Source organism: Trachypithecus francoisi, unplaced genomic scaffold (genome assembly GCF_009764315.1).
Source record: "Trachypithecus francoisi isolate TF-2019V2 unplaced genomic scaffold, Tfra_2.0 Lachesis_group5, whole genome shotgun sequence".
NCBI lineage: Eukaryota > Metazoa > Chordata > Mammalia > Primates > Cercopithecidae > Trachypithecus > Trachypithecus francoisi.
The window spans coordinates 95638259-95646820 of record NW_022681470.1 but is presented as its reverse complement, the minus strand read 5'-3'; the positions used below and the strand labels follow the sequence as shown (position 1 = coordinate 95646820).

Sequence of the window (8562 nt, the reverse complement as noted above, 5' to 3'; positions counted from 1 at the left end):
TCTGCAGCCTGAATGGAGATGGCCCACCTGGAGGCAAAGAAGCTCACCTTGTGTACCCCTGCACCATTTGTCACTGGCTACGGGCCACCCCCAGGGAAAGACAGAGGCTTTTAGGTATTTCTGGGCTGGGAGCGCCATTGGATCAGGGGCTGCTCTTAGGAGAAGGGTGCAGTCTTGCCCTATTAGTGGCCAACACTGACAGAAGCTGGCGACGGGCACATGGATCAGGTAACAGGGATGAGGGTGGGCATCACAGCATCTACTACGGTCCACGCCTTGTGCCCACTCAGATCCATTTGGTTCTCACGTCAGATTCATTATATCCAGCGATTGCTTCTCAATTCTAGTTGATTTTGATTTCTGGATAATTTTGCAAGAGAAGAGTTGGGGCTACTACAGGCCGTCCTGCTGCAGTTGTTTTACAGGTCACAACTAATGCACATCCTCTCCCCCCTCTATGATTTATTATAGATTTCCCTCCTGGTGGCTGGCACCTCTGCTAGTCTAGGTGGCTTGCCTGGGGGGGATGACGCAGACTCTCATGCCTGAGGGATGCATGCTCCTGGTTCCTATGCCCTTATCAGATCTTGGTTGCTGTATTTACCCATTTACTGTTAAAACTATATGTAGGGATAATAATTGATACCCCCAGGGGATCACCTGAGTCTCAGAAATATTCTCCCTACTCCATTATGTAGAAGCAGTCTTACATTGTGATCAGAATCAATTACCCTTTCTGTGAAGTTACATCTTTTTGGGGGCAATTGGGGTCCTGGCACGAGGAGCCTAACTGATTAAGCAGAGGAATTGGCCATGGGCACCTTAGGTGAAGGTGAGGAAATCGCTGTTATATGCACTTGCTGTGGTATGACAATGTCTTTCTATGAGGACCAGGTTTCTCTTTCTATTGATGGGTTCGGGGTCGAGAACTGGCTCAGGTGTGGAGAGTGGACAAGAGATAGTACTTTTCTATCTGGTGACTGATCTCAGCCTTCTGCTCATCCATTCTTGCTTCTTTTTATTGATTATATTAAGCTGTACCCTGTTGGCTGTTTTAGAGTTAGAGGAAGCACAGTCCACAAGACAGCCGTCACTGTTGACACCAATTACAAGTTCAGGGGTCTCTAGCAGTACCCTGTGTTTTGATAATTTTCCAGAAGAACTTGCAGCACTCACTGAACGTGGTTATACTCACAGTTGTGGATTACAGGGAGAAGATACAGACTACAATATATCAGAAAGAGACACATGGGACAGAGTCCAGGAAAGCTCCAAGTGGGAGCATCCAATCATCCTCTCCCCCTGCAGTCATGGGCAGTGCTGCTCCTAGCAACGGCCTGTGGCTTTGCCAACCAGGGAACCTTATCTGAGCTTTGGTGACCAGAGTTTTTATGAAGACCGTTTGGTGCACTGCCTGTGTGACTGACCTCAGTCTCCAGCCCTCCAGAGGCTAAGCTGATAACACGTGACTCAAAGCCTCCACCATCAATCACATTGTTAGGCTTTCTGGAGTGGTTCTAATCTCCAGGAAAACAAGGACACTCTTCTTAGGGATGATATTTCCAGGGCTTAGACATGACCTACAGAAGCCCAGGGCAGAGGCCAGACCTCTCTGTGGGCAAGGCTGAATTCCTTCTGAAGGAGATGCCTGTATATCTTGTTCCTAGGAGCACCATGCTCTTTAGCCACCTCTGTAGATCCCTGCAGGACACGCTCCCCCATGGCCAGCTTGCTTCTAATGATTAAGTTCTGTCACCTCCCTCTACTGCTGTAGGACCCTGTCACCCTCACTTAAGCCAGGGTACTTAGTTCAGTATCAGCATCTCCAATGGCCAATCCCTGCCTTCAGAGGATGCAGGAGGAACCAGGAGAGTATGTCTCAGAAGAGACCCCGAGGGTGCTGGATCAAGGAGAGTGCATTATAAAGGTGATGAGGGAGCGTGTTGCTTATATGGGAGCACTCCCTCATGACACTGGATTTCATACGATTTTATGGATGAAAAAAGAGAGGCCTGGGGTGTGCCTGCTGCTAGCCACATGGTTTGTTAGGGGCAAGTTGCCTGATTCTTATTTCGATGCACTTATCACCTCCTTGTCGGGCTTTCTCTTGCTAGTTTTAATTTGCTGCCCCACTTGACCTGGCTCCAATTAACCTTATCGGCCCCAAGTCTCTCAAAACTGCCATTTCCAGAAGCCATTATCATCAGCAAACTAACACACGAACAGAAACCCAAGCACTGCAAGTTCTCACTTATAAATGGGAGCTGAACAATGAGAACACGTGGACACAGGGAGGGGAACAAAACACACTGGGACCTGTCGCTGTGGCGAGGCGAGGAAGAGCATCAAGATACATAATTAATGCAAGTGGGGCTTAATACCTAGGTGATAGGTTGATCCGTGCAGCAAACCACCTTGGTACATGTTTACCTATGTAACAAACCTACACATCCTACACATGTATCCTGGAACTTAAAAAAAAAAACATAAAATTAAATAAAAAAGAAAAGATCACTATTGTTTTTAAAAAAAACCCAACAAAAACAAAACTGCCATCTCCTTATATTTATATATTACCGTTGTCCCCATTATCTCTTGTGAACTTCAGGAGAATTCCGTGAAATGAGTTCTTTTCATTCTTCAGTAGATGACTCAGCTCTACAGAAGGAGGTAAGGGCCTCACCCGCCGCCACCTAGACTAGAATTCAGTGCTGCTGACTCCTGGGCTGGTGCCTGAGCCCCAGTTGCTCTATCTCATCATGTGTTCTTCCAAGCGGGCCCCCATGGCACACTGTGCAAACCACCGTCTTAGACAGACTCCCTACAGGGATCAGGCTGGAACCAACCCCATCAGTTGGGTGAGCATTTGTGCTCATGTCTCAGGTAAGGCCTCAGCTCTCCATACTAACTGAAGGGAGCCACACCTGGGTAGGTAGCACTAGAGAGGCTGGCTAATCCTCAGATCTGTCTTCTGCACACACAGTTTCATCCTGGGAACCTCAGGTGACGGTAGAAAACTCGGCATTTCTGAGACAGGCAAGGGGGTTCTGCCCTTTCTGCTCAAGATGAAACCATCTTCCAGGTACTCCCTCCTGCACCTGCTCTGGGGAAAGGTAGTGCAAGTAATACCTCATTATGCTACTTTCTTGAATATAGACAGAATAATAATAATAATAGTAAGTATATTTAGTAAATACCATTTGTTGATTACCCTCCCCAAATCCTTCACATATATTAACTGGTTTAATTTTCACAACAACCTGGGAGGAATCTACTCTCTTTGTCACTCCTTTTACTGATGAGGACACTGACACACAGAGATAATAAGTTGTATGGTAGCCTGTGTCCGGAACCCGTGCTTTTAACCGGAGGGCTTTGGAGGTGATTCGGGATCATGGCCTCACCTCCACCCCTTCCCCAAACTCCTCTGCTTTTTTACAGTTTGACATCTCTGACTCCTGCATATAATTTTGTCTGTAGAAAACATCTTGGAATAAACACATTTGAAAACTCTGCAGAAAGAGAGTCTGGCTGGAGAAGGGTAGATGGGAAGCCGTGCAGAGGATACAGTTCCGAGGCACCAGTGCTGATGCCTTCAGTGCCCGTGTGTGTATGTGTGTGTGTGCAGATGCACGTGTTCGTGTGTGTGCACGCATGTGCTGAGGGGCAGTCGAGAGAATAGCAGAGTCAGAGATCCTTGATGTCAGGAAGGCCACTGGTGCTCCTGACAGACCCGGAAGAATGAGGAGCAGTGTAGGGGGAATAGGAAGGTCTCTGTGAACAGGCCCTACTCAAAGGAGGCATGAGAAGAAGTTGTGGGGAGCACCAGGGTACCTGGGTGGGTGCCCACTGAGTAATCCAGGCTCCCCTATCCCAGTGGGGAATAATTTGCATTACACCATAGGCCAATGGTAAGCCCAGTGAGCTGGCAAGACTTGTTCCTGCCCATGAGATTTCTGTGGGGGATGGACCATGGCTGTCTTGGTGTGTCCAGGGACCTGGTGGGGCTCGGAGATCATGCAGCAAGGGTGCTCACTGGAGTCAGAGTTTTGCAACATGGTCCCATGTTTGCCCCTCCCCAGCTCTGTGACTTTGTGCAAGCCACCTGCCAGTGACCCTTTTCCCTTCAGCTGTAAAATGAGATAAAAATCTCAGTTGTCTTCCTGGGTGCCCTGGGAGGATCAGCAAGACGTCTCTAATAAAAGTGGTTTTCCTCAGAAAGCACAGGGGTTTTCTCAGCAGCTGTCCCTTCTGGAGTGACCTGGAGGCCACTGTAGCCAGCAGGATGACATGTGCTCTGGAGAAGACAGAGGCTTCCTGCCTGCCACCTGGGGCCTAGAGCTCACAGAACAGCCTGGAGAAAGGTCCTTGGGCCATGTCCAGGTCAGAGCCCTGATTTCTCTGCTGTGCACTGCACTGGACAGTGGCTCCTGTGGGGCAGGGTAACCACATGCTCAGCCAAGACTGACAGCACAGACCCTGGATTTCCACAGATGGCTAGAAGTGGGCTTTGGAGTCAGGACTTGGCTTCAAATCCTGGCTCTGCCACCTTCTAGGGGTGTCCTCTTGGTAAATCTAGCTAAACTCTCTGTTCACATCTGTAAACTGAGATAATCATACCCATCACACAGGATTCTCCTGAGAATTAAATGAGACAATGGATGCAAAGCTTTTAGCAGACTGCCTGGCGTGTGGTAACCTGTCACAAATGACAGCGCATTTACCTTACCGACAGGTGAGGAAAGCTCCTCAAATGACTCATTGGATCCATAATCAGGGACTCCGATTCCACCTGCAAATCCCCAAATGCCCTATGTCCTGGGGGCACAGCAGCCTTCTCACCTTCCCTCTGTCATCACCCGCCGTTCCAGCCCCAAAAGACTTAGAAAGGCAAGAGGACTCTGCTGGGGGCTCGCTGGGAGGCACAACGGAGCCCTAGGGCAGTGTCAGCTGTGAGTTTCCACCCGGACCAGCGTCATGTTGAGGCAACTGATGGAATAAGCCCCAGGCGCCCAGTCCTGGTCCCAGCCTAGATCTGAGCATCATCAAAGGCACTGCTCTCCTCCCAACAACCTTCTCCCATTTACCTCCCTTCTCTGCCTCCTCTGCGGGGTCTGGTGAGTCCCTGTGTGCCCATGTGCTTCTTCTAGGTTGAAGGCACAATGCCCCAGCCTGCTTGCTGCCTGCTCATGTCAGGAGGAAGGCCCTGGGCTGGGAGTCAGGATGCCTGGGTTCAAGTTACAGCTTGTTCCTGATTGGCCTGTGCAGCCTGCAGGGAAGTCATTTGTCCTCTCCCTCCAGGCCTCAGCATCTTCTTTTGGGCAGTGAGCAGTTGGACTAGATAATCTATATCCTTTCTGTTCTGACTTCTGGTAGTCCTGTGACACCAGGGAGCCTCACAGAAGAGCTACTGCAGAGAATGTCTCTGTAGACCACTGAGGCCAGAACCAAGACCAGGATCCCCAGCACCGCCTCTACCTGCTGCAGTCCTTCTTTCTACTGAGAGGTTTGTCCATTTCCCGGCTTCCTGGGCTCAGGTCTCTTCAGGATGCTCTGAGGCACCGGAGAGGCCCAGAGTGAATCCTTCGTTTGTGCCATTCCCTTAATTTCCCCTTGCTCCCAGCGCTGGGCCCAGAGTTGGGAGCACAGGGATGGTACAAATGTGCAGGGATTGGCAGAGTCCTCCAGTGCCCACTGGAGCATTGTAAGAGGACTTGAGCCCAGAGGTCCAGGAGACACATGGAGTGGGGTGGCTCAGGCCTCCCCGGGCTGTTGATTGCTGACCTGTCAGTAGCTCCACAAGGACGGGACACCACCCAGGTTTTTTATATTTTATCTGAGATCCCAGAGCTCTGGGAAAGCGAGGGGGTGATAGTGCCTTTCTTCATGTCAGTGTTTTGCTGGGGAGTCTCGCTGCTGATTTCAGCAGTAACGGATCCATAAGCAGACTCCTACTTTCCCCAGCACCTTAAATCCAGGGTCCCTCAGACGCTACCACCTCATTCTTCCACTCCTACAGCCGACCCCCTCCTCCCTCTGCCCACATATCCCAACCTGGGCCTTACAATTTCCACGACTTCCCCTCCCTTTCCTCAAACATTTATTCCCTCCTCTGGATTTCACCTGGACCAAAGGATTATCAGATTCCTTCTGCTCCATCTCAGGGTTGCCTCTCACCTTCCCTGCAGACCCGGCCCTTACTCCATTCCCTGCCTATCCTGTCTCCTTTCATCCCTGTTCCCCACAGTCTCAGACGTTGGAAAGCAAGCCAGGCGACTGACACCCTTTCCTGCAGCTTACTGGACACAGGAGCTGCGGAGCTGCTGAAGGACTTACTCAACCTATGTCACAAATACACCCAAGATTCAGATGCCGTGGGCAGATCTGGCTGTCCAATGTCACGCATTTCCCCACCTTCCTGTCGGCCTGTGTGAGCAGGGACCCAGTGGCTGGGTGGGAGTGGGGCAGGAGTGCACGGCACCCCTGGACCTCACTGGCCTGAGAACCAGCTCATGGAGAGACATGGATGTGGCAGGCTGGCGAGCACCTCGCACCTCTCCCCAGCCACTGCACCTCTTCTCCTGAATGGAAGGGGTGTAGTAGACAGAGTCCAGGATGGGGTGAGAAGACCCGATTTCCTGCACAGTCCCTGCTGTTTACTTATTTCATTGGTACAAATACGTAAACACCAACTCAGGGAGCCCTAGTTACCTTAGATGTAAAAATGGGGACAATGTCACTTATTTCCTGGGGTTGTTATGAACACTTAAATGAGGTAAAACATGTGCGATGCTTTGTAAGATGGGAAGAGGGACCGTGATGTTAACAAGTGTTATTAGACAGTCAGCAGGCTATGTGACTTGTGGGTCGGGAGAAGGTCTCCTGGCTTAAACTCTCTCTCTTCTGTCTGCAAAAAAATTTCCCCCTTTAAAGTCAACTCTGGGTTCATCTGCTCCTTCTGGAAGCTTCTTTTCATGTACCCCTCGGAGCAGCAGTTAACACCACAGAATCGTAATGCCAAGTGAAATGGGGCAGCCCTAAAACCCTGGGGAGTTTTTGGTTCCCACTCAGTGTGACATCTAACTTCACCATTAAACCATTAACACCTGCTGAACTCACTGGCACAAATAATGCAACAGACTGAATCACAGAGAGTGAGCTCCGACAAGGAGGGGATTCAGAATTGGTGTATTTTGATGGAATGAAGAGGAGTGGAGGTAGTTTTGAGACTAGGATCCAAAGCGTGTTGGCCCGGGCAGAATGAATATTTGACATTCCAAGGGGCACAGGCAGACCTTGCCTCAGAATTTTGGGATCTCCTATGCATGCTCTCATTTGAGCCAAGAGTCACCAGTTAAATCTTCAGGGTCAGGGCTCCCCATTGCATCCATTACGGCTGTCCCAACCCCACCCTTCTACAACCTGCACCTCACCCTCTACGTATTTCCCCTTAGCCTCTGCCATCTCCTTCTCACCTTCCCAGTCCAGCGCCAGGCTGTAACCTTCCTTTTGTTTGATATCTTCTCCCCACAGGAAAAAAAAGAGCCCGGATTTCTTAGAAAAGTTGTTCAATAAGGACAGGAATCATGATGATAAGATCAATTTTTCCAAGTTTTTCTCCAGTGTTTTTCTGCAGTTGCTAAGGAATTACACCATCAGTCCCGTGGCCAGAAGCCCTGCTCTGAAGGTTATGGATGACCCAACCCCATCTCAGCCCAGCCCAGCCCGTGGGTTCTCCACCCAGGCCCCGGCTTAGCAGACACCAAGAGCCAGTAAACGGGTCCCCTGCTCTGGTTGCTAGGCTCTTTTCCTCTTTCTCTTTGGTCATACATGTTGGCAATGCAGTGCATTCTTGATTAGCTGCTTTGTTCTTTCTTTCTTTTTTGAGACAGAGTCTTGTTCTGTTGCCCAGGCTGGAATGCAGTGGTGTGATCTTGGCCCATTGTAACCCCTGCCTCCTGGGTTCAGGTGATTCTCCTGCCTCAGCCTCTCAAGTAGCTGGGATTATAGGTGGCTGCGACCATGCCCAGCTAATTTTTGTATTTTTAGGAGAGACAATGTTTTGCTGTGTTGTCCAGGCTGGTCTCCACCTGATCTGCCTGGATCCTGACTTCAAGTGATGTGCCCACCTCGGTCCCCCAGAGAGCTGGGATTACAGACGTGGGCTATGTTTTGTTCTTTTTTATGTGGTTATCCCCATCTATCATAGGTTTGGACATACACACACAAACACACACAGGCACACAATTTTTGTGGTTACTTTTGAAATTTTAACTTGCAGTATATGCTAGACTAGAGCTAATGAATATCTCTACTCTCCTCCTAAACTCCTAAAGTAAATAATTCACTTTAAATTCAGAGACTCCCCTTCCAGCTTATATGCTATTATTTTTTCAGCCTTTTAACTCTCCTTAAAAATTATGTCCCTTATTTTGGAATGATTATCATTATTTGAGACAGGGTCGGCTCTGTTGCTCAGGCTGGAGTGCAGCAGCAGGATCATGGCTCACTGCAGCCTCCACCTTCTTAGCTCAAGTAATCCTTGTGATTCAGCCTCTTATG

At 49.6% G+C, this 8562-nt stretch overlaps 1 protein-coding gene across 1 annotated transcript in view; it reads left to right on the top strand.

Moving 5' to 3' along the window:
- Positions 1-8562, top strand: part of LOC117075037 (protein S100-A15A) — a 39574-nt gene continuing 31012 nt past the window's right edge. The window contains exon 1 of the mRNA XM_033197059.1: positions 1-114. The gene's annotated coding sequence lies outside the window, so the exon portion shown is untranslated. The remainder of the gene's footprint in view (positions 115-8562) is intronic.